This window comes from Taudactylus pleione, unplaced genomic scaffold (genome assembly GCF_031769625.1).
Source record: "Taudactylus pleione unplaced genomic scaffold, aTauple2 ptg000497l, whole genome shotgun sequence".
In the NCBI taxonomy this organism is placed as follows: domain Eukaryota; kingdom Metazoa; phylum Chordata; class Amphibia; order Anura; family Myobatrachidae; genus Taudactylus; species Taudactylus pleione.
The window spans coordinates 1,174,488-1,195,567 of record NW_028284899.1 but is presented as its reverse complement, the minus strand read 5'-3'; the positions used below and the strand labels follow the sequence as shown (position 1 = coordinate 1,195,567).

Here is a 21,080-nt window from a genome sequence, read left to right as displayed (position 1 = left end):
CCAAATTGAACATTTTTGACTAAAGATCATCAATTGATTGTTAGTCATTTGTTGTGTGAATTATAGGTAGCAAAAAGCGCTAGTAGTGTAGGGGTATCATGCAAGATTCCCATTCTTGCGACCTGGGTTCGAGTCCCAGCTAGCACATAAAAGTGTGTCTTTTGAATTCTATAAAATCTGTTAAATTAATATATAATTAATATGTATAAAAAACATAGCTTTATTGCTTTTCTCAGAGATAGTCCTTGAAGATGTCTCAATTCACAAAATTCTTAAAAAGCATAGAGGTAACATTTTCTCTCCACAGGTAAAAAAATGTACCAGTGATACAAACACTAAAGAGTTAAAGCTTTAATTGTGAAGTCAATTATATTTCTTAATTTTTTACATCTGCTCCACAATGTCATTATCAAATCTTTCCTTGAAAAAAAATACATCCAAAGAGTAAATATATGTATTTCTTATTGTGGGAAACTTATAAGGCAGTGGAGATAGTACAACTTCACTTGAAAAACACAGTCACATTGCACAATTTTCACTAGAGATTAACAATTGATTGCAAGACTTCTTTTATGTGAATGTAGTTCTTTAAGAATGTGCTAGTGTAGGGGTATCATGCAAGATTATCATTCGTGCGACCTTGGTTTGAGACCCGGCTAGTGCATAATGTGTCTTTTGAATCCTATGAAATGTTTCAAATTAATATATATTGAATCTCACTAAAAACACTGCAATATTGCATTTCTCAGAGATTAGCATCCAAGATGTCTCTAGTCACCAAATTCTTAAAAAGCATAGAAGTAACACTTCCTCTCCACAGGTAAAAAAATTGTGCTACTGGCACAAACACTAAAGTCCCAAAGCTGCTATTGTAAAGGCAATAACATTTCCGAATTATTTGTATTTTCTCCACTAACTCTTTAGCAAAATCCTCCTTGAACTAAAAATACATCCATGGAGAAAATGTATGTACTTCTTATCTTGGGAAATCTATACAACAGTGCAAATAGTACAATTTCACTTGAAAATCATAGCCAAATTGCACATTTTTGACTAAAGATTATCAATTGATTGTTAGTCATTTGTTATGTGAATTAAAAGTTTCTAAAGAGCGCTAGTAGTGTAGGGGTATCAAGCAAGATTCCCATTCTTGTGACCCGGTTAGAGTCCCGGCTAGCGCATGAAAATGTGTTTTTTGAATCCTATGACATTTTTCAAATGAATATATATTGAATCTCACTAAAAACATTACAATATTGCATTTCTCAAAGATGAGCCTCCAAGATGTCTCTATTCACCAAATTCTTAAAAAGCATAATAGTAACATTTCCTCTCCACAGGTAAAAAAAAAGTGCTATGGACACAAACACTAAAGACCCAAAGCTGCTATTGTAAAGGCAATTACATTTCCGAATTAACTACATTTGTTCCAAAAACTCTTTAGCACAATCTTCCTTGAACTAAAGATACATCCATGGAGCAAAGATATGTATTTCTTATCTTGGGAAATCTATACAACAGTGCAAATAGTACAATTTCACTTGAAAATCATAGCCAAATTGAACATTTTTGACTAAAGATCATCAATTGATTGTTAGTCATTTGTTGTGTGAATTACAGGTAGCTAAAAAGCGCTAGTAGTGTAGGGGTATCATGCAAGATTCCCATTCTTGTGACCTGGGTTCGAGTCCCAGCTAGCGCATAAAAGTGTGTCTTTTGAATTCTATAAAATCTGTTAAATTAATATATAATTAATCTGTATAAAAAACATAGCTTTATTGCTTTTCTCAGAGATAGTCCTTGAAGATGTCTCAATTCACAAAATTCTTAAAAAGCATAGAGGTAACATTTTCTCTACACAGGTAAAAAAAATGTACCAGTGATACAGACACTAAAGAGTTAAAGCTTTAATTGTGAAGTCAATTATATTTCTTAATTTTTTACATCTGCTCCACAATGTCATTATCAAATCTTTCCTTGAAAAAAAATGCATCCAAAGATTAAATATATGTATTTCTTATTGTGGGAAACTTATAAGGCAGTGGAGATAGTACAACTTCACTTGAAAAACACAGTCACATTGCACAATTTTCACTAGAGATTAACAATTGATTGTAAGACTTCTTTTATGTGAATGTAGTTCTTTAAGAATGTGCTAGTGTAGGGGTATCATGCAAGATTATCATTCGTGCGACCTTGGTTTGAGACCTGGCTAGTGCATAATGTGTCTTTTGAATCCTATGAAATGTTTCAAATTAATATATATTGAATCTCACTAAAAACACTGCAATATTGCATTTCTCAGAGATTAGCATCCAAGATGTCTCTATTCACCAAATTCTTAAAAAGCATAGAAGTAACACTTCCTCTCCACAGGTAAAAAAATTGTGCTACTGACACAAACACTAACGTCCCAAAGCTGCTATTGTAAAGGCAATTACATTTCCGAATTATTTATATTTGCTCCAAAAACTCTTTAGCACAATCTTCCTTGAACTAAAAATACATCCATGGAGCAAATGTATGTACTTCTTATCTTGGGAAATCTATACTACAGTGCAAATAGAACAATTTCACTTGAAAATCATAGCCAAATTGAACATTTTTGACTAAAGATTATCAATTGATTGTTAGTCATTTGTTGTGTGAATTAAAGGTTTCTAAAGAGCGCTAGTAGTGTAGGGGTATCATGCAAGATTCCCATTCTTGCGACCCGGGTTCGAGTCCCAGCTAGCGCATGAAAATGTGTTTTTTGAATCCTAGGACATTTTTCAAATTAATATATATTGAATCTCATTAAAAACATTACAATATTGCATTTCTCAAAGATGAGCCTCAAAGATGTCTCTATTCACCAAATTCTTAAAAAGCATAATAGTAACATTTCCTCTCCACAGGTAAAAAAAATGTGCTACTGACACAAACACTAAAAACCCAAAGCTGCTATTGTAAAGGCAATTACATTTCCGAATTATTTATGTTTGTTCCACAAACTCTTTAGCACAATCTTCCTTGAACTAAAAATACATCCATGGAGCAAAGATATGTATTTCTTATCTTGGGAAATCTATACAACAATGCAAATAGTACAATTTCACTTGAAAATCATAGCCAAATTGAACATTTTTGACTAAAGATCATCAATTGATTGTTAGTCATTTGTTGTGTGAATTATAGGTAGCTAAAAAGCGCTAGTAGTGTAGGGGTATCATGCAAGATTCCCATTCTTGCGACCTGGGTTCGAGTCCCAGCTAGCACATAAAAGTGTGTCTTTTGAATTCTATAAAATCTGTTAAATTAATATATAATTAATCTGTATAAAAAACATAGCTTTATTGCTTTTCTCAGAGATAGTCCTTGAAGATGTCTCAATTCACAAAATTTTTAAAAAGCATAGAGGTAACATTTTCTCTCCACAGGTAAAAAAAATGTACCAGTGATACAAACACTAAAGAGTTAAAGCTTTAATTGTGATGTCAATTATATTTCTTAATTTTTTACATCTGCTCCACAATGTCATTATCAAATCTTTCATTGAAAAAAAATACATCCAAAGAGTAAATATATGTATTTCTTATTGTGGGAAACTTATAAGGCAGTGGAGATAGTTCAGCTTCACTTGAAAAACACAGTCACATTGCACAATTTTCACTAGAGATTAACAATTGATTGCAAGACTTCTTTTATGTGAATGTAGTTCTTTAAGAATGTGCTAGTGTAGGGGTATCATGCAAGATTATCATTCGTGCGACCTTGGTTTGAGACCCGGCTAGTGCATAATGTGTCTTTTGAATCCTATGAAATGTTTCAAATTAATATATATTGAATCTCACTAAAAACACTGCAATATTGCATTTCTCAGAGATTAGCATCCAAGATGTCTCTATTCACCAAATTCTTAAAAAGCATAGAAGTAACACTTCCTCTCCACAGGTAAAAAAATTGTGCTACTGACACAAACACTACAGTCCCAAAGCTGCTATTGTAAAGGCAATTACATTTCCGAATTATTTATATTTGCTCCAAAAACTCTTTAGCATAATCTTCCTTTAACTAAAAATACATCCATGGAGCAAATGTATGTACTTCTTATCTTGGGAAATCTATACTACAGTGCAAATAGAACAATTTCACTTGAAAATCATAGCCAAATTGAACATTTTTGACTAAAGATTATCAATTGATTGTTAGTCATTTGTTGTGTGAATTAAAGGTTTCTAAAGAGCGCTAGTAGTGTAGGGGTATCATGCAAGATTCCCATTCTTGCGACCCGGGTTCGAGTCCCGGCTAGCGCATAAAAATGTGTATTTTGAATCCTATGACATTTTTCAAATTAATATATATTGAATCTCACTAAAAACATTACAATATTGCATTTCTCAAAGATGAGCCTCTAAGATGTCTCTATTCTCCAAATTCTTGAAAAGCATAATAGTAACATTTCCTCTCCACAGGTAAAAAAAAAAGTGCTACGGACACAAACACTAAAGACCCAAAGCTTCTATTGTAAAGGCAATTACATTTCCGAATTAACTACATTTGTTCCACAAACTCTTTAGCACAATCTTCCTTGAAGTAAAAATACATCCATGGAGCAAAGATATGTATTTCTTATCTTGGGAAATCTATACAACAGTGCAAATAGTACAATTTCACTTGAAAATCATAGCCAAATTGAACATTTTTGACTAAAGATCATCAATTGATTGTTAGTCATTTGTTGTGTGAATTATAGGTAGCAAAAAGCGCTAGTAGTGTAGGGGTATCATGCAAGATTCCCATTCTTGCGACCTGGGTTCGAGTCCCAGCTAGCACATAAAAGTGTGTCTTTTGAATTCTATAAAATCTGTTAAATTAATATATAATTAATATGTATAAAAAACATAGCTTTATTGCTTTTCTCAGAGATAGTCCTTGAAGATGTCTCAATTCACAAAATTCTTAAAAAGCATAGAGGTAACATTTTCTCTCCACAGGTAAAAAAATGTACCAGTGATACAAACACTAAAGAGTTAAAGCTTTAATTGTGAAGTCAATTATATTTCTTAATTTTTTACATCTGCTCCACAATGTCATTATCAAATCTTTCCTTGAAAAAAAATACATCCAAAGAGTAAATATATGTATTTCTTATTGTGGGAAACTTATAAGGCAGTGGAGATAGTACAACTTCACTTGAAAAACACAGTCACATTGCACAATTTTCACTAGAGATTAACAATTGATTGCAAGACTTCTTTTATGTGAATGTAGTTCTTTAAGAATGTGCTAGTGTAGGGGTATCATGCAAGATTATCATTCGTGCGACCTTGGTTTGAGACCCGGCTAGTGCATAATGTGTCTTTTGAATCCTATGAAATGTTTCAAATTAATATATATTGAATCTCACTAAAAACACTGCAATATTGCATTTCTCAGAGATTAGCATCCAAGATGTCTCTAGTCACCAAATTCTTAAAAAGCATAGAAGTAACACTTCCTCTCCACAGGTAAAAAAATTGTGCTACTGGCACAAACACTAAAGTCCCAAAGCTGCTATTGTAAAGGCAATAACATTTCCGAATTATTTGTATTTTCTCCACTAACTCTTTAGCAAAATCCTCCTTGAACTAAAAATACATCCATGGAGAAAATGTATGTACTTCTTATCTTGGGAAATCTATACAACAGTGCAAATAGTACAATTTCACTTGAAAATCATAGCCAAATTGCACATTTTTGACTAAAGATTATCAATTGATTGTTAGTCATTTGTTATGTGAATTAAAAGTTTCTAAAGAGCGCTAGTAGTGTAGGGGTATCAAGCAAGATTCCCATTCTTGTGACCCGGTTAGAGTCCCGGCTAGCGCATGAAAATGTGTTTTTTGAATCCTATGACATTTTTCAAATGAATATATATTGAATCTCACTAAAAACATTACAATATTGCATTTCTCAAAGATGAGCCTCCAAGATGTCTCTATTCACCAAATTCTTAAAAAGCATAATAGTAACATTTCCTCTCCACAGGTAAAAAAAAAGTGCTATGGACACAAACACTAAAGACCCAAAGCTGCTATTGTAAAGGCAATTACATTTCCGAATTAACTACATTTGTTCCAAAAACTCTTTAGCACAATCTTCCTTGAACTAAAGATACATCCATGGAGCAAAGATATGTATTTCTTATCTTGGGAAATCTATACAACAGTGCAAATAGTACAATTTCACTTGAAAATCATAGCCAAATTGAACATTTTTGACTAAAGATCATCAATTGATTGTTAGTCATTTGTTGTGTGAATTACAGGTAGCTAAAAAGCGCTAGTAGTGTAGGGGTATCATGCAAGATTCCCATTCTTGTGACCTGGGTTCGAGTCCCAGCTAGCGCATAAAAGTGTGTCTTTTGAATTCTATAAAATCTGTTAAATTAATATATAATTAATCTGTATAAAAAACATAGCTTTATTGCTTTTCTCAGAGATAGTCCTTGAAGATGTCTCAATTCACAAAATTCTTAAAAAGCATAGAGGTAACATTTTCTCTACACAGGTAAAAAAAATGTACCAGTGATACAGACACTAAAGAGTTAAAGCTTTAATTGTGAAGTCAATTATATTTCTTAATTTTTTACATCTGCTCCACAATGTCATTATCAAATCTTTCCTTGAAAAAAAATGCATCCAAAGATTAAATATATGTATTTCTTATTGTGGGAAACTTATAAGGCAGTGGAGATAGTACAACTTCACTTGAAAAACACAGTCACATTGCACAATTTTCACTAGAGATTAACAATTGATTGTAAGACTTCTTTTATGTGAATGTAGTTCTTTAAGAATGTGCTAGTGTAGGGGTATCATGCAAGATTATCATTCGTGCGACCTTGGTTTGAGACCTGGCTAGTGCATAATGTGTCTTTTGAATCCTATGAAATGTTTCAAATTAATATATATTGAATCTCACTAAAAACACTGCAATATTGCATTTCTCAGAGATTAGCATCCAAGATGTCTCTATTCACCAAATTCTTAAAAAGCATAGAAGTAACACTTCCTCTCCACAGGTAAAAAAATTGTGCTACTGACACAAACACTAACGTCCCAAAGCTGCTATTGTAAAGGCAATTACATTTCCGAATTATTTATATTTGCTCCAAAAACTCTTTAGCACAATCTTCCTTGAACTAAAAATACATCCATGGAGCAAATGTATGTACTTCTTATCTTGGGAAATCTATACTACAGTGCAAATAGAACAATTTCACTTGAAAATCATAGCCAAATTGAACATTTTTGACTAAAGATTATCAATTGATTGTTAGTCATTTGTTGTGTGAATTAAAGGTTTCTAAAGAGCGCTAGTAGTGTAGGGGTATCATGCAAGATTCCCATTCTTGCGACCCGGGTTCGAGTCCCAGCTAGCGCATGAAAATGTGTTTTTTGAATCCTAGGACATTTTTCAAATTAATATATATTGAATCTCATTAAAAACATTACAATATTGCATTTCTCAAAGATGAGCCTCAAAGATGTCTCTATTCACCAAATTCTTAAAAAGCATAATAGTAACATTTCCTCTCCACAGGTAAAAAAAATGTGCTACTGACACAAACACTAAAAACCCAAAGCTGCTATTGTAAAGGCAATTACATTTCCGAATTATTTATGTTTGTTCCACAAACTCTTTAGCACAATCTTCCTTGAACTAAAAATACATCCATGGAGCAAAGATATGTATTTCTTATCTTGGGAAATCTATACAACAATGCAAATAGTACAATTTCACTTGAAAATCATAGCCAAATTGAACATTTTTGACTAAAGATCATCAATTGATTGTTAGTCATTTGTTGTGTGAATTATAGGTAGCTAAAAAGCGCTAGTAGTGTAGGGGTATCATGCAAGATTCCCATTCTTGCGACCTGGGTTCGAGTCCCAGCTAGCACATAAAAGTGTGTCTTTTGAATTCTATAAAATCTGTTAAATTAATATATAATTAATCTGTATAAAAAACATAGCTTTATTGCTTTTCTCAGAGATAGTCCTTGAAGATGACTCAATTCACAAAATTCTTAAAAAGCATAGAGGTAACATTTTCTCTCCACAGGTAAAAAAAATGTACCAGTGATACAAACACTAAAGAGTTAAAGCTTTAATTGTGATGTCAATTATATTTCTTAATTTTTTACATCTGCTCCACAATGTCATTATCAAATCTTTCATTGAAAAAAAATACATCCAAAGAGTAAATATATGTATTTCTTATTGTGGGAAACTTATAAGGCAGTGGAGATAGTTCAGCTTCACTTGAAAAACACAGTCACATTGCACAATTTTCACTAGAGATTAACAATTGATTGCAAGACTTCTTTTATGTGAATGTAGTTCTTTAAGAATGTGCTAGTGTAGGGGTATCATGCAAGATTATCATTCGTGCGACCTTGGTTTGAGACCCGGCTAGTGCATAATGTGTCTTTTGAATCCTATGAAATGTTTCAAATTAATATATATTGAATCTCACTAAAAACACTGCAATATTGCATTTCTCAGAGATTAGCATCCAAGATGTCTCTATTCACCAAATTCTTAAAAAGCATAGAAGTAACACTTCCTCTCCACAGGTAAAAAAATTGTGCTACTGACACAAACACTACAGTCCCAAAGCTGCTATTGTAAAGGCAATTACATTTCCGAATTATTTATATTTGCTCCAAAAACTCTTTAGCATAATCTTCCTTTAACTAAAAATACATCCATGGAGCAAATGTATGTACTTCTTATCTTGGGAAATCTATACTACAGTGCAAATAGAACAATTTCACTTGAAAATCATAGCCAAATTGAACATTTTTGACTAAAGATCATCAATTGATTGTTAGTCATTTGTTGTGTGAATTATAGGTAGCTAAAAAGCGCTAGTAGTGTAGGGGTGTCATGCAAGATTCCCATTCTTGCGACCCGGGTTCGAGTCGCGGTTAGCGCATGAAAATGTGTTTTTTGAATCCTATGACATTTTTCAAATTAATATATATTGAATCTCACTAAAAACATTACAATATTGCATTTATCAAAGATGAGTCTCCAAGATGTCTCTATTCACCAAATTCTTAAAAAGCATAATAGTAACATTTCCTCTCCACAGGTAAAAAAAAAGTGCTACGGACACAAACACTAAAGACCCAAAGCTGCTATTGTAAAGGCAATTACATTTCCGAATTAACTACATTTGTTCCACAAACTCTTTAGCACAATCTTCCTTGAACTAAAAATACATCCATGGAGCAAAGATATGTATTTCTTATCTTGGGAAATCTATACAACAGTGCAAATAGTACAATTTCACTTGAAAATCATAGCCAAATTGAACATTTTTGACTAAAGATCATCAATTGATTGTTAGTCATTTGTTGTGTGAATTATAGGTAGCTAAAAAGCGCTATTAAAGTAGGGGTAACATGCAAGATTCCCATTCTTGCGACCTGGGTTCGAGTCCCAGCTAGCACATAAAAGTGTGTCTTTTGAATTCTATAAAATCTGTTAAATTAATATATTATTAATCTGTATAAAAAACATAGCTTTATTGCTTTTCTCAGAGAAAGTCCTTGAAGATGTCTCAATTCACAAAATTCTTAAAAAGCATAGAGGTAACATTTTCTCTCCACAGGTAAAAAAAAATGTACCAGTGATACAAACACTAAAGAGTTAAAGCTTTAATTGTGAAGTCAATTATATTTCTTAATTTTTTTAATCTGCTCCACAATGTCATTATCAAATCTTTCCTTGAAAAAAAATACATCCAAAGAGTAAATATATGTATTTCTTATTGTGGGAAACTTATAAGGCAGTGGAGATAGTACAACTTCACTTGAAAAACACAGTCACATTGCACAATTTTCACTAGAGATTAACAATTGATTGCAAGACTTCTTTTATGTGAATGTAGTTCTTTAAGAATGTGCTAGTGTAGGGGTATCATGCAAGATTATCATTCGTGCGACCTTGGTTTGAGACCCGGCTAGTGCATAATGTGTCTTTTGAATCCTATGAAATGTTTCAAATTAATATATATTGAATCTCACTAAAAACACTGCAATATTGCATTTCTCAGAGATTAGCATCCAAGATGTCTCTAGTCACCAAATTCTTAAAAAGCATAGAAGTAACACTTCCTCTCCACAGGTAAAAAAATTGTGCTACTGGCACAAACACTAAAGTCCCAAAGCTGCTATTGTAAAGGCAATAACATTATCGAATTATTTGTATTTTCTCCACTAACTCTTTAGCAAAATCCTCCTTGAACTAAAAATACATCCATGGAGAAAATGTATGTACTTCTTATCTTGGGAAATCTATACAACAGTGCAAATAGTACAATTTCACTTGAAAATCATAGCCAAATTGCACATTTTTGACTAAAGATTATCAATTGATTGTTAGTCATTTGTTATGTGAATTAAAAGTTTCTAAAGAGCGCTAGTAGTGTAGGGGTATCAAGCAAGATTCCCATTCTTGTGACCCGGTTAGAGTCCCGGCTAGCGCATGAAAATGTGTTTTTTGAATCCTATGACATTTTCAAATGAATATATATTGAATCTCACTAAAAACATTACAATATTGCATTTCTCAAAGATGAGCCTCCAAGATGTCTCTATTCACCAAATTCTTAAAAAGCATAATAGTAACATTTCCTCTCCACAGGTAAAAAAAAAGTGCTATAAACACAAACACTAAAGACCCAAAGCTGCTATTGTAAAGGCAATTACATTTCCAAATTAACTACATTTGTTCCAAAAACTCTTTAGCACAATCTTCCTTGAACTAAAAATACATCCATGGAGCAAAGATATGTATTTCTTATCTTGGGAAATCTATACAACAGTGCAAATAGTACAATTTCACTTGAAAATCATAGCCAAATTGAACATTTTTGACTAAAGATCATCAATTGATTGTTAGTCATTTGTTGTGTGAATTATAGGTAGCTAAAAAGCGCTAGTAGTGTAGGGGTATCATGCAAGATTCCCATTCTTGCGACCTGGGTTCGAGTCCCAGCTAGCGCATAAAAGTGTGTCTTTTGAATTCTATAAAATCTGTTAAATTAATATATAATTAATCTGTATAAAAAACATAGCTTTATTGCTTTTCTCAGAGATAGTCCTTGAAGATGTCTCAATTCACAAAATTCTTAAAAAGCATAGAGGTAACATTTTCTCTACACAGGTAAAAAAAATGTACCAGTGATACAGACACTAAAGAGTTAAAGCTTTAATTGTGAAGTCAATTATATTTCTTAATTTTTTACATCTGCTCCACAATGTCATTATCAAATCTTTCCTTGAAAAAAAATGCATCCAAAGATTAAATATATGTATTTCTTATTGTGGGAAACTTATAAGGCAGTGGAGATAGTACAACTTCACTTGAAAAACACAGTCACATTGCACAATTTTCACTAGAGATTAACAATTGATTGTAAGACTTCTTTTATGTGAATGTAGTTCTTTAAGAATGTGCTAGTGTAGGGGTATCATGCAAGATTATCATTCGTGCGACCTTGGTTTGAGACCTGGCTAGTGCATAATGTGTCTTTTGAATCCTATGAAATGTTTCAAATTAATATATATTGAATCTCACTAAAAACACTGCAATATTGCATTTCTCAGAGATTAGCATCCAAGATGTCTCTATTCACCAAATTCTTAAAAAGCATAGAAGTAACACTTCCTCTCCACAGGTAAAAAAATTGTGCTACTGACACAAACACTAACGTCCCAAAGCTGCTATTGTAAAGGCAATTACATTTCCGAATTATTTATATTTGCTCCAAAAACTCTTTAGCACAATCTTCCTTGAACTAAAAATACATCCATGGAGCAAATGTATGTACTTCTTATCTTGGGAAATCTATACTACAGTGCAAATAGAACAATTTCACTTGAAAATCATAGCCAAATTGAACATTTTTGACTAAAGATTATCAATTGATTGTTAGTCATTTGTTGTGTGAATTAAAGGTTTCTAAAGAGCGCTAGTAGTGTAGGGGTATCATGCAAGATTCCCATTCTTGCGACCCGCGTTCGAGTCCCGGCTAGCGCATGAAAATGTGTTTTTTGAATCCTAGGACATTTTTCAAATTAATATATATTGAATCTCATTAAAAACATTACAATATTGCATTTCTCAAAGATGAGCCTCAAAGATGTCTCTATTCACCAAATTCTTAAAAAGCATAATAGTAACATTTCCTCTCCACAGGTAAAAAAAATGTGCTACTGACACAAACACTAAAAACCCAAAGCTGCTATTGTAAAGGCAATTACATTTCCGAATTATTTATGTTTGTTCCACAAACTCTTTAGCACAATCTTCCTTGAACTAAAAATACATCCATGGAGCAAAGATATGTATTTCTTATCTTGGGAAATCTATACAACAATGCAAATAGTACAATTTCACTTGAAAATCATAGCCAAATTGAACATTTTTGACTAAAGATCATCAATTGATTGTTAGTCATTTGTTGTGTGAATTATAGGTAGCTAAAAAGCGCTAGTAGTGTAGGGGTATCATGCAAGATTCCCATTCTTGCGACCTGGGTTCGAGTCCCAGCTAGCACATAAAAGTGTGTCTTTTGAATTCTATAAAATCTGTTAAATTAATATATAATTAATCTGTATAAAAAACATAGCTTTATTGCTTTTCTCAGAGATAGTCCTTGAAGATGTCTCAATTCACAAAATTCTTAAAAAGCATAGAGGTAACATTTTCTCTCCACAGGTAAAAAAAATGTACCAGTGATACAAACACTAAAGAGTTAAAGCTTTAATTGTGAAGTCAATTATATTTCTTAATTTTTTACATCTGCTCCACAATGTCATTATCAAATCTTTCCTTGAAAAAAAATGCATCCAAAGATTAAATATATGTATTTCTTATTGTGGGAAACTTATAAGGCAGTGGAGATAGTACAACTTCACTTGAAAAACACAGTCACATTGCACAATTTTCACTAGAGATTAACAATTGATTGTAAGACTTCTTTTATGTGAATGTAGTTCTTTAAGAATGTGCTAGTGTAGGGGTATCATGCAAGATTATCATTCGTGCGACCTTGGTTTGAGACCTGGCTAGTGCATAATGTGTCTTTTGAATCCTATGAAATGTTTCAAATTAATATATATTGAATCTCACTAAAAACACTGCAATATTGCATTTCTCAGAGATTAGCATCCAAGATGTCTCTATTCACCAAATTCTTAAAAAGCATAGAAGTAACACTTCCTCTCCACAGGTAAAAAAATTGTGCTACTGACACAAACACTAACGTCCCAAAGCTGCTATTGTAAAGGCAATTACATTTCCGAATTATTTATATTTGCTCCAAAAACTCTTTAGCACAATCTTCCTTGAACTAAAAATACATCCATGGAGCAAATGTATGTACTTCTTATCTTGGGAAATCTATACTACAGTGCAAATAGAACAATTTCACTTGAAAATCATAGCCAAATTGAACATTTTTGACTAAAGATTATCAATTGATTGTTAGTCATTTGTTGTGTGAATTAAAGATTTCTAAAGAGCGCTAGTAGTGTAGGGGTATCATGCAAGATTCCCATTCTTGTGACCCGGGTTAGAGTCCCGGCTAGTGCATGAAAATGTGTTTTTTGAATCCTATGACATTTTTCAAAATAATATATATTTAATCTCACTAAAAACATTACAATATTGCATTTCTCAAAGATGAGCCTCCAAGATGTCTCTATTCACCAAATTCTTAAAAAGCATAATAGTAACATTTCCTCTCCACAGGTAAAAAAAATGTGCTACTGACACAAACACTAAAGACCCAAAGCTGCTATTGTAAAGGCAATTACATTTCCGAATTATTTATATTTGTTCCACAAACTCTTTAGCACAATCTTCCTTGAACTAAAAATACATCCATGGAGCAAAGATATGTATTTCTTATCTTGTGAAATCTATACAACAGTGCAAATAGTACAATTTCACTTGAAAATCATAGCCAAATTGAACATTTTTGACTAAAGATCATCAATTGATTGTTAGTCATTTGTTGTGTGAATTATAGGTAGCTAAAAAGCGCTAGTAGTGTAGGGGTATCATGCAAGATTCCCATTCTTGCGACCTGGGTTCGAGTCCCAGCTAGCACATAAAAGTGTGTCTTTTGAATTCTATAAAATCTGTTAAATTAATCTGTATAAAAAACATAGCTTTATTGCTTTTCTCAGAGATAGTCCTTGAAGATGTCTCAATTCACAAAATTCTTAAAAAGCATAGAGGTAACATTTTCTCTCCACAGGTAAAAAAAATGTACCAGTGATACAAACACTAAAGAGTTAAAGCTTTAATTGTGAAGTCAATTATATTTCTTAATTTTTTACATCTGCTCCACAATGTCATTATCAAATCTTTCATTGAAAAAAAATACATCCAAAGAGTAAATATATGTATTTCTTATTGTGGGAAACTTATAAGGCAGTGGAGATAGTTCAGCTTCACTTGAAAAACACAGTCACATTGCACAATTTTCACTAGAGATTAACAATTGATTGCAAGACTTCTTTTATGTGAATGTAGTTCTTTAAGAATGTGCTAGTGTAGGGGTATCATGCAAGATTATCATTCGTGCGACCTTGGTTTGAGACCCGGCTAGTGCATAATGTGTCTTTTGAATCCTATGAAATGTTTCAAATTAATATATATTGAATCTCACTAAAAACACTGCAATATTGCATTTCTCAGAGATTAGCATCCAAGATGTCTCTATTCACCAAATTCTTAAAAAGCATAGAAGTAACACTTCCTCTCCACAGGTAAAAAAATTGTGCTACTGACACAAACACTACAGTCCCAAAGCTGCTATTGTAAAGGCAATTACATTTCCGAATTATTTATATTTGCTCCAAAAACTCTTTAGCATAATCTTCCTTTAACTAAAAATACATCCATGGAGCAAATGTATGTACTTCTTATCTTGGGAAATCTATACTACAGTGCAAATAGAACAATTTCACTTGAAAATCATAGCCAAATTGAACATTTTTGACTAAAGATTATCAATTGATTGTTAGTCATTTGTTATGTGAATTAAAGGTTTCTAAAGAGCGCTAGTAGTGTAGGGGTATCATGCAATTTTCACATTCTTGCGACCCGGGTTCGAGTCCCGGCTAGCGCATAAAAATGTGTTTTTTGAATCCTATGACATTTTTCAAATTAATATATATTGAATCTCACTAAAAACATTACAATATTGCATTTCTCAAAGATGAGCCTCTAAGATGTCTCTATTCTCCAAATTCTTGAAAAGCATAATAGTAACATTTCCTCTCCACAGGTAAAAAAAAAGTGCTACGGACACAAACACTAAAGACCCAAAGCTTCTATTGTAAAGGCAATTACATTTCCGAATTAACTACATTTGTTCCACAAACTCTTTAGCACAATCTTCCTTGAAGTAAAAATACATCCATGGAGCAAAGATATGTATTTCTTATCTTGGGAAATCTATACAACAGTGCAAATAGTACAATTTCACTTGAAAATCATAGCCAAATTGAACATTTTTGACTAAAGATCATCAATTGATTGTTAGTCATTTGTTGTGTGAATTATAGGTAGCTAAAAAGCGCTAGTAGTGTAGGGGTATCATGCAAGATTCCCATTCTTGCGACCTGGGTTCGAGTCCCAGCTAGCACATAAAAGTGTGTCTTTTGAATTCTATAAAATCTGTTAAATTAATATATAATTAATATGTATAAAAAACATAGCTTTATTGCTTTTCTCAGAGATAGTCCTTGAAGATGTCTCAATTCACAAAATTCTTAAAAAGCATAGAGGTAACATTTTCTCTCCACAGGTAAAAAAAATGTACCAGTGATACAAACACTAAAGAGTTAAAGCTTTAATTGTGAAGTCAATTATATTTCTTAATTTTTTACATCTGCTCCACAATGTCATTATCAAATCTTTCCTTGAAAAAAAATACATCCAAAGAGTAAATATATGTATTTCTTATTGTGGGAAACTTATAAGGCAGTGGAGATAGTACAACTTCACTTGAAAAACACAGTCACATTGCACAATTTTCACTAGAGATTAACAATTGATTGCAAGACATCTTTTATGTGAATGTAGTTCTTTAAGAATGTGCTAGTGTAGGGGTATCATGCAAGATTATCATTCGTGCGACCTTGATTTGAGACCTGGCTAGTGCATAATGTGTCTTTTGAATCCTATGAAATGTTTCAAATTAATATATATTGAATCTCACTAAAAACACTGCAATATTGCATTTCTCAGAGATTAGCATCCAAGATGTCTCTATTCACCAAATTCTTAAAAAGCATAGAAGTAACACTTCCTCTCCACAGGTAAAAAAATTGTGCTACTGGCACAAACACTAAAGTCCCAAAGCTGCTATTGTAAAGGCAATAACATTTCCGAATTATTTATATTTGCGCCACAAACTCTTTAGCACAATCTTCCTTGAACTAAAAATACATCCATGGAGAAAATGTATGTACTTCTTATCTTGGGAAATCTATACTACAGTGCAAATAGTACAATTTCACTTGAAAATCATAGCCAAATTGAACATTTTTGACTAAAGATCATCAATTGATTGTTAGTCATTTGTTATGTGAATTATAGGTAGCTAAAAAGCGCTAGTAGTGTAGGGGTATCATGCAAGATTCCCATTCTTGCGACCCGGCTTCGAGTCCCGGTTAGTGCATGAAAATGTGTTTTTTGAATCCTATGACATTTTTCAAATTAATATATATTGAATCTCACTAAAAACATTACAATATTGCATTTATCAAAGATGAGTCTCCAAGATGTCTCTATTCACCAAATTCTTAAAAAGCATTATAGTAACATTTCCTCTCCACAGGTAAAAAAAAAGTGCTACGGACACAAACACTAAAGACCCAAAGCTGCTATTGTAAAGGCAATTACATTTCCGAATTAACTACATTTGTTCCAAAAACTCTTTAGCACAATCTTCCTTGAACTAAAAATACATCCATGGAGCAAAGATATGTATTTCTTATCTTGGGAAATCTATACAACATTGCAAATAGTACAATTTCACTTGAAAATCATAGCCAAATTGAACATTTTTGACTAAAGATCATCAATTGATTGTTAGTCATTTGTTGTGTGAATTATAGGTAGCTAAAAAGCGCTATTAAAGTAGGGGTAACATGCAAGATTCCCATTCTTGCGACCTGGGTTCGAGTCCCAGCTAGCACATAAAAGTGTGTCTTTTGAATTCTATAAAATCTGTTAAATTAATATATAATTAATCTGTATAAAAAACATAGCTTTATTGCTTTTCTCAGAGATAGTCCTTGAAGATGTCTCAATTCACAAAATTCTTAAAAAGCATAGAGGTAACATTTTCTCTCCACAGGTAAAAAAAAATGTACCAGTGATACAAACACTAAAGAGTTAAAGCTTTAATTGTGAAGTCAATTATATTTCTTAATTTTTTAAATCTGTTCCACAATGTCATTATCAAATCTTTCCTTGAAAAAAAATACATCCAAAGAGTAAATATATGTATTTCTTATTGTGGGAAACTTATAAGGCAGTGGAGATAGTACAACTTCACTTGAAAAACACAGTCACATTGCACAATTTTCACTAGAGATTAACAATTGATTGCAAGACTTCTTTTATGTGAATGTAGTTCTTTAAGAATGTGCTAGTGTAGGGGTATCATGCAAGATTATCATTCGTGCGACCTTGGTTTGAGACCCGGCTAGTGCATAATGAGTCTTTTGAATCCTATGAAATGTTTCAAATTAATATATATTGAATCTCACTAAAAACACTGCAATATTGCATTTCTCAGAGATTAGCATCCAAGATGTCTCTATTCACCAAATTCTTAAAAAGCATAGAATTAACACTTCCTCTCCACAGGTAAAAAAAATTGTGCTACTGACACAAACACTAAAGTCCCAAAGCTGCTATTGTAAAGGCAATTACATTTCCGAATTATTTATATTTGCTCCAAAAACTCTTTAGCACAATCTTCCTTGAACTAAAAATACATCCATGGAGCAAATGTATGTACTTCTTATCTTGGGAAATCTATACTACAGTGCAAATAGAACAATTTCACTTGAAAATCATAGCCAAATTGAACATTTTTGACTAAAGATTATCAATTGATTGTTAGTCATTTGTTGTGTGAATTAAAGGTTTCTAAAGAGCGCTAGTAGTGTAGGGGTATCATGCAAGATTCCCATTCTTGCGACCCGGGTTCGAGTCCCGGCTAGCGCATGAAAATGTGTTTTTTGAATCCTAGGACATTTTTCAAATTAATATATATTGAATCTCATTAAAAACATTACAATATTGCATTTCTCAAAGATGAGTCTCCAAGATGTCTCTATTCACCAAATTCTTAAAAAGCATTATAGTAACATTTCCTCTCCACAGGTAAAAAAAAAGTGCTACGGACACAAACATTAAAGACCCAAAGCTGCTATTGTAAAGGCAATTACATTTCCGAATTAACTACATTTGTTCCAAAAACTCTTTAGCACAATCTTCCTTGAACTAAAAATACATCCATGGAGCAAAGATATGTATTTCTTATCTTGGGAAATCTATACAACAGTGCAAATAGTACAATTTCACTTGAAAATCATAGCCAAATTGAACATTTTTGACTAAAGATCATCAATTGATTGTTAGTCATTTGTTGTGTGAATTATAGGTAGCTAAAAAGCGCTATTAAAGTAGGGGTAACATGCAAGATTCCCATTCATGCGACCTGGGTTCGAGTCCCAGCTAGCACATAAAAGTGTGTCTTTTGAATTCTATAAAATCTGTTAAATTAATATATAATTAATCTGTATAAAAAACATAGCTTTATTGCTTTTCTCAGAGATAGTCCTTGAAGATGTCTCAATTCACAAAATTCTTAAAAAGCATAGAGGTAACATTTTCTCTCCACAGGTAAAAAAAAATGTACCAGTGATACAAACACTAAAGAGTTAAAGCTTTAATTGTGAAGTCAATTATATTTCTTAAATTTTTAAATCTGTTCCACAATGTCATTATCAAATCTTTCCTTGAAAAAAAATACATCCAAAGAGTAAATATATGTATTTCTTATTGTGGGAAACTTATAAGGCAGTGGAGATAGTACAACTTCACTTGAAAAACACAGTCACATTGCACAATTTTCACTAGAGATTAACAATTGATTGCAAGACTTCTTTTATGTGAATGTAGTTCTTTAAGAATGTGCTAGTGTAGGGGTATCATGCAAGATTATCATTCGTGCGACCTTGGTTTGAGACCCGGCTAGTGCATAATGAGTCTTTTGAATCCTATGAAATGTTTCAAATTAATATATATTGAATCTCACTAAAAACACTGCAATATTGCATTTCTCAGAGATTAGCATCCAAGATGTCTCTATTCACCAAATTCTTAAAAAGCATAGAAGTAACTCTTCCTCTCCACAGGTAAAAAAATTGTGCTACTGGCACAAACACTAAAGTCCCAAAGCTGCTATTGTAAAGGCAATAACATTTCCGAATTATTTATATTTGCTCCACAAACTCTTTAGCACAATCTTCCTTGAACTAAAAATACATCCATGGAGAAAATGTATGTACTTCTTATCTTGGGAAATCTATACTACAGTGCAAATAGAACAATTTCACTTGAAAATCATAGCCAAATTGCACATTTTTGACTAAAGATTATCAATTGATTGTTAGTCATTTGTTATGTGAATTAAAAGTTTCTGAAGAGCGCTAGTAGTGTAGGGGTATCATGCAAGATTCCCATTCTTGTGACCCGGGTTAGAGTCCCGGCTAGTGCATGAAAATGTGTTTTTTGAATCCTATGACATTTTTCAAATTAATATATATTGAATCTCACTAAAAACATTACAATATTGCATTTCTCTAAGATGAGCCTCCAAGATGTCTCTATTCACCAAATTCTTAAAAAGCATAATAGTAACATTTAATCACCACAGTTAAAAAAAAATGTGCTACGGACACAAACACTAAAGACCCAATGCTGCTATTGTAAAGGCAATTACATTTCCGAATTATTTATATTTGTTCCACAAACTCTTTAGCACAATCTTCCTTGAACTAAAAATACATCCATGGAGCAAAGATATGTATTTCTTATCTTGGGAAATCTATACAACAGTGCAAATAGTACAATTTCACTTGAAAATCATAGCCAAATTGAACATTTTTGACTAAAGATCATCAATTGATTGTTAGTCATTTGTTGTGTGAATTATAGGTAGCTAAAAAGCGCTAGTAGTGTAGGGGTGTCATGCAAGATTCCCATTCTTGCGACCCGGGTTCGAGTCCCGGTTAGCGCATGAAAATGTGTTTTTTGAATCCTATGACATTTTTCAAATTAATATATATTGAATCTCACTAAAAACATTACAATATTGCATTTATCAAAGATGAGTCTCCAAGATGTCTCTATTCACCAAATTCTTAAAAAGCATAATAGTAACATTTCCTCTCCACAGGTAAAAAAAAAGTGTTACGGACACAAACACTAAAGACCCAAAGCTGCTATTGTAAAGGCAATTACATTTCCGAATTAACTACATTTGTTCCACAAACTCTTTAGCACAATCTTCCTTGAACTAAAAATACATCCATGGAGCAAAGATATGTATTTCTTATCTTGGGAAATCTATACAACAGTGCAAATAGTACAATTTCACTTGAAAATCATAGCCAAATTGAACATTTTTGACTAAAGATCATCAATTGATTGTTAGTCATTTGTTGTGTGAATTATAGGTAGCTAAAAAGCGCTATTAAAGTAGGGGTAACATGCAAGATTCCCACTCTTGCGACCTGGGTTCGAGTCCCAGCTAGCACATAAAAGTGTGTCTTTTGAATTCTATAAAATCTGTTAAATTAATATATAATTAATCTGTATAAAAAACATAGCTTTATTGCTTTTCTCAGAGATAGTCCTTGAAGATGTCTCAATTCACAAAATTCTTAAAAAGCATAGAGGTAACATTTTCTCTCCACAGGTAAAAAAAAATGTACCAGTGAT

The 21,080-nt window shown here is 32.3% G+C and overlaps 16 non-coding genes across 16 annotated transcripts; all 16 read left to right on the top strand.

Moving 5' to 3' along the window:
• The first annotated feature begins 76 nt into the window (after positions 1-76).
• TRNAG-CCC (transfer RNA glycine (anticodon CCC)) lies at positions 77-147 on the top strand. Its single transcript has one exon. It is a non-coding gene; the product is annotated as a tRNA-Gly (tRNA).
• A 1,484-nt stretch (positions 148-1,631) lies between these two features.
• Positions 1,632-1,702, top strand: TRNAG-CCC (transfer RNA glycine (anticodon CCC)). The gene has a single exon. It is a non-coding gene; the product is annotated as a tRNA-Gly (tRNA).
• Positions 1,703-2,667: 965 nt separating this feature from the next.
• On the top strand, positions 2,668-2,738 carry TRNAG-CCC (transfer RNA glycine (anticodon CCC)). The gene has a single exon. It is a non-coding gene; the product is annotated as a tRNA-Gly (tRNA).
• A 450-nt stretch (positions 2,739-3,188) lies between these two features.
• Positions 3,189-3,259, top strand: TRNAG-CCC (transfer RNA glycine (anticodon CCC)). Its single transcript has one exon. It is a non-coding gene; the product is annotated as a tRNA-Gly (tRNA).
• Positions 3,260-4,224: 965 nt separating this feature from the next.
• Positions 4,225-4,295, top strand: TRNAG-CCC (transfer RNA glycine (anticodon CCC)). Its single transcript has one exon. It is a non-coding gene; the product is annotated as a tRNA-Gly (tRNA).
• A 450-nt stretch (positions 4,296-4,745) lies between these two features.
• Positions 4,746-4,816, top strand: TRNAG-CCC (transfer RNA glycine (anticodon CCC)). Its single transcript has one exon. It is a non-coding gene; the product is annotated as a tRNA-Gly (tRNA).
• Positions 4,817-6,300: 1,484 nt separating this feature from the next.
• On the top strand, positions 6,301-6,371 carry TRNAG-CCC (transfer RNA glycine (anticodon CCC)). The gene has a single exon. It is a non-coding gene; the product is annotated as a tRNA-Gly (tRNA).
• A 965-nt stretch (positions 6,372-7,336) lies between these two features.
• On the top strand, positions 7,337-7,407 carry TRNAG-CCC (transfer RNA glycine (anticodon CCC)). The gene has a single exon. It is a non-coding gene; the product is annotated as a tRNA-Gly (tRNA).
• A 450-nt stretch (positions 7,408-7,857) lies between these two features.
• Positions 7,858-7,928, top strand: TRNAG-CCC (transfer RNA glycine (anticodon CCC)). The gene has a single exon. It is a non-coding gene; the product is annotated as a tRNA-Gly (tRNA).
• Positions 7,929-10,970: 3,042 nt separating this feature from the next.
• Positions 10,971-11,041, top strand: TRNAG-CCC (transfer RNA glycine (anticodon CCC)). Its single transcript has one exon. It is a non-coding gene; the product is annotated as a tRNA-Gly (tRNA).
• A 1,486-nt stretch (positions 11,042-12,527) lies between these two features.
• Positions 12,528-12,598, top strand: TRNAG-CCC (transfer RNA glycine (anticodon CCC)). The gene has a single exon. It is a non-coding gene; the product is annotated as a tRNA-Gly (tRNA).
• A 965-nt stretch (positions 12,599-13,563) lies between these two features.
• Positions 13,564-13,634, top strand: TRNAG-CCC (transfer RNA glycine (anticodon CCC)). Its single transcript has one exon. It is a non-coding gene; the product is annotated as a tRNA-Gly (tRNA).
• Positions 13,635-14,084: 450 nt separating this feature from the next.
• On the top strand, positions 14,085-14,155 carry TRNAG-CCC (transfer RNA glycine (anticodon CCC)). The gene has a single exon. It is a non-coding gene; the product is annotated as a tRNA-Gly (tRNA).
• A 1,475-nt stretch (positions 14,156-15,630) lies between these two features.
• On the top strand, positions 15,631-15,701 carry TRNAG-CCC (transfer RNA glycine (anticodon CCC)). Its single transcript has one exon. It is a non-coding gene; the product is annotated as a tRNA-Gly (tRNA).
• A 2,524-nt stretch (positions 15,702-18,225) lies between these two features.
• TRNAG-CCC (transfer RNA glycine (anticodon CCC)) lies at positions 18,226-18,296 on the top strand. The gene has a single exon. It is a non-coding gene; the product is annotated as a tRNA-Gly (tRNA).
• A 1,487-nt stretch (positions 18,297-19,783) lies between these two features.
• On the top strand, positions 19,784-19,854 carry TRNAG-CCC (transfer RNA glycine (anticodon CCC)). The gene has a single exon. It is a non-coding gene; the product is annotated as a tRNA-Gly (tRNA).
• The last annotated feature ends 1,226 nt before the right edge of the window (positions 19,855-21,080 follow it).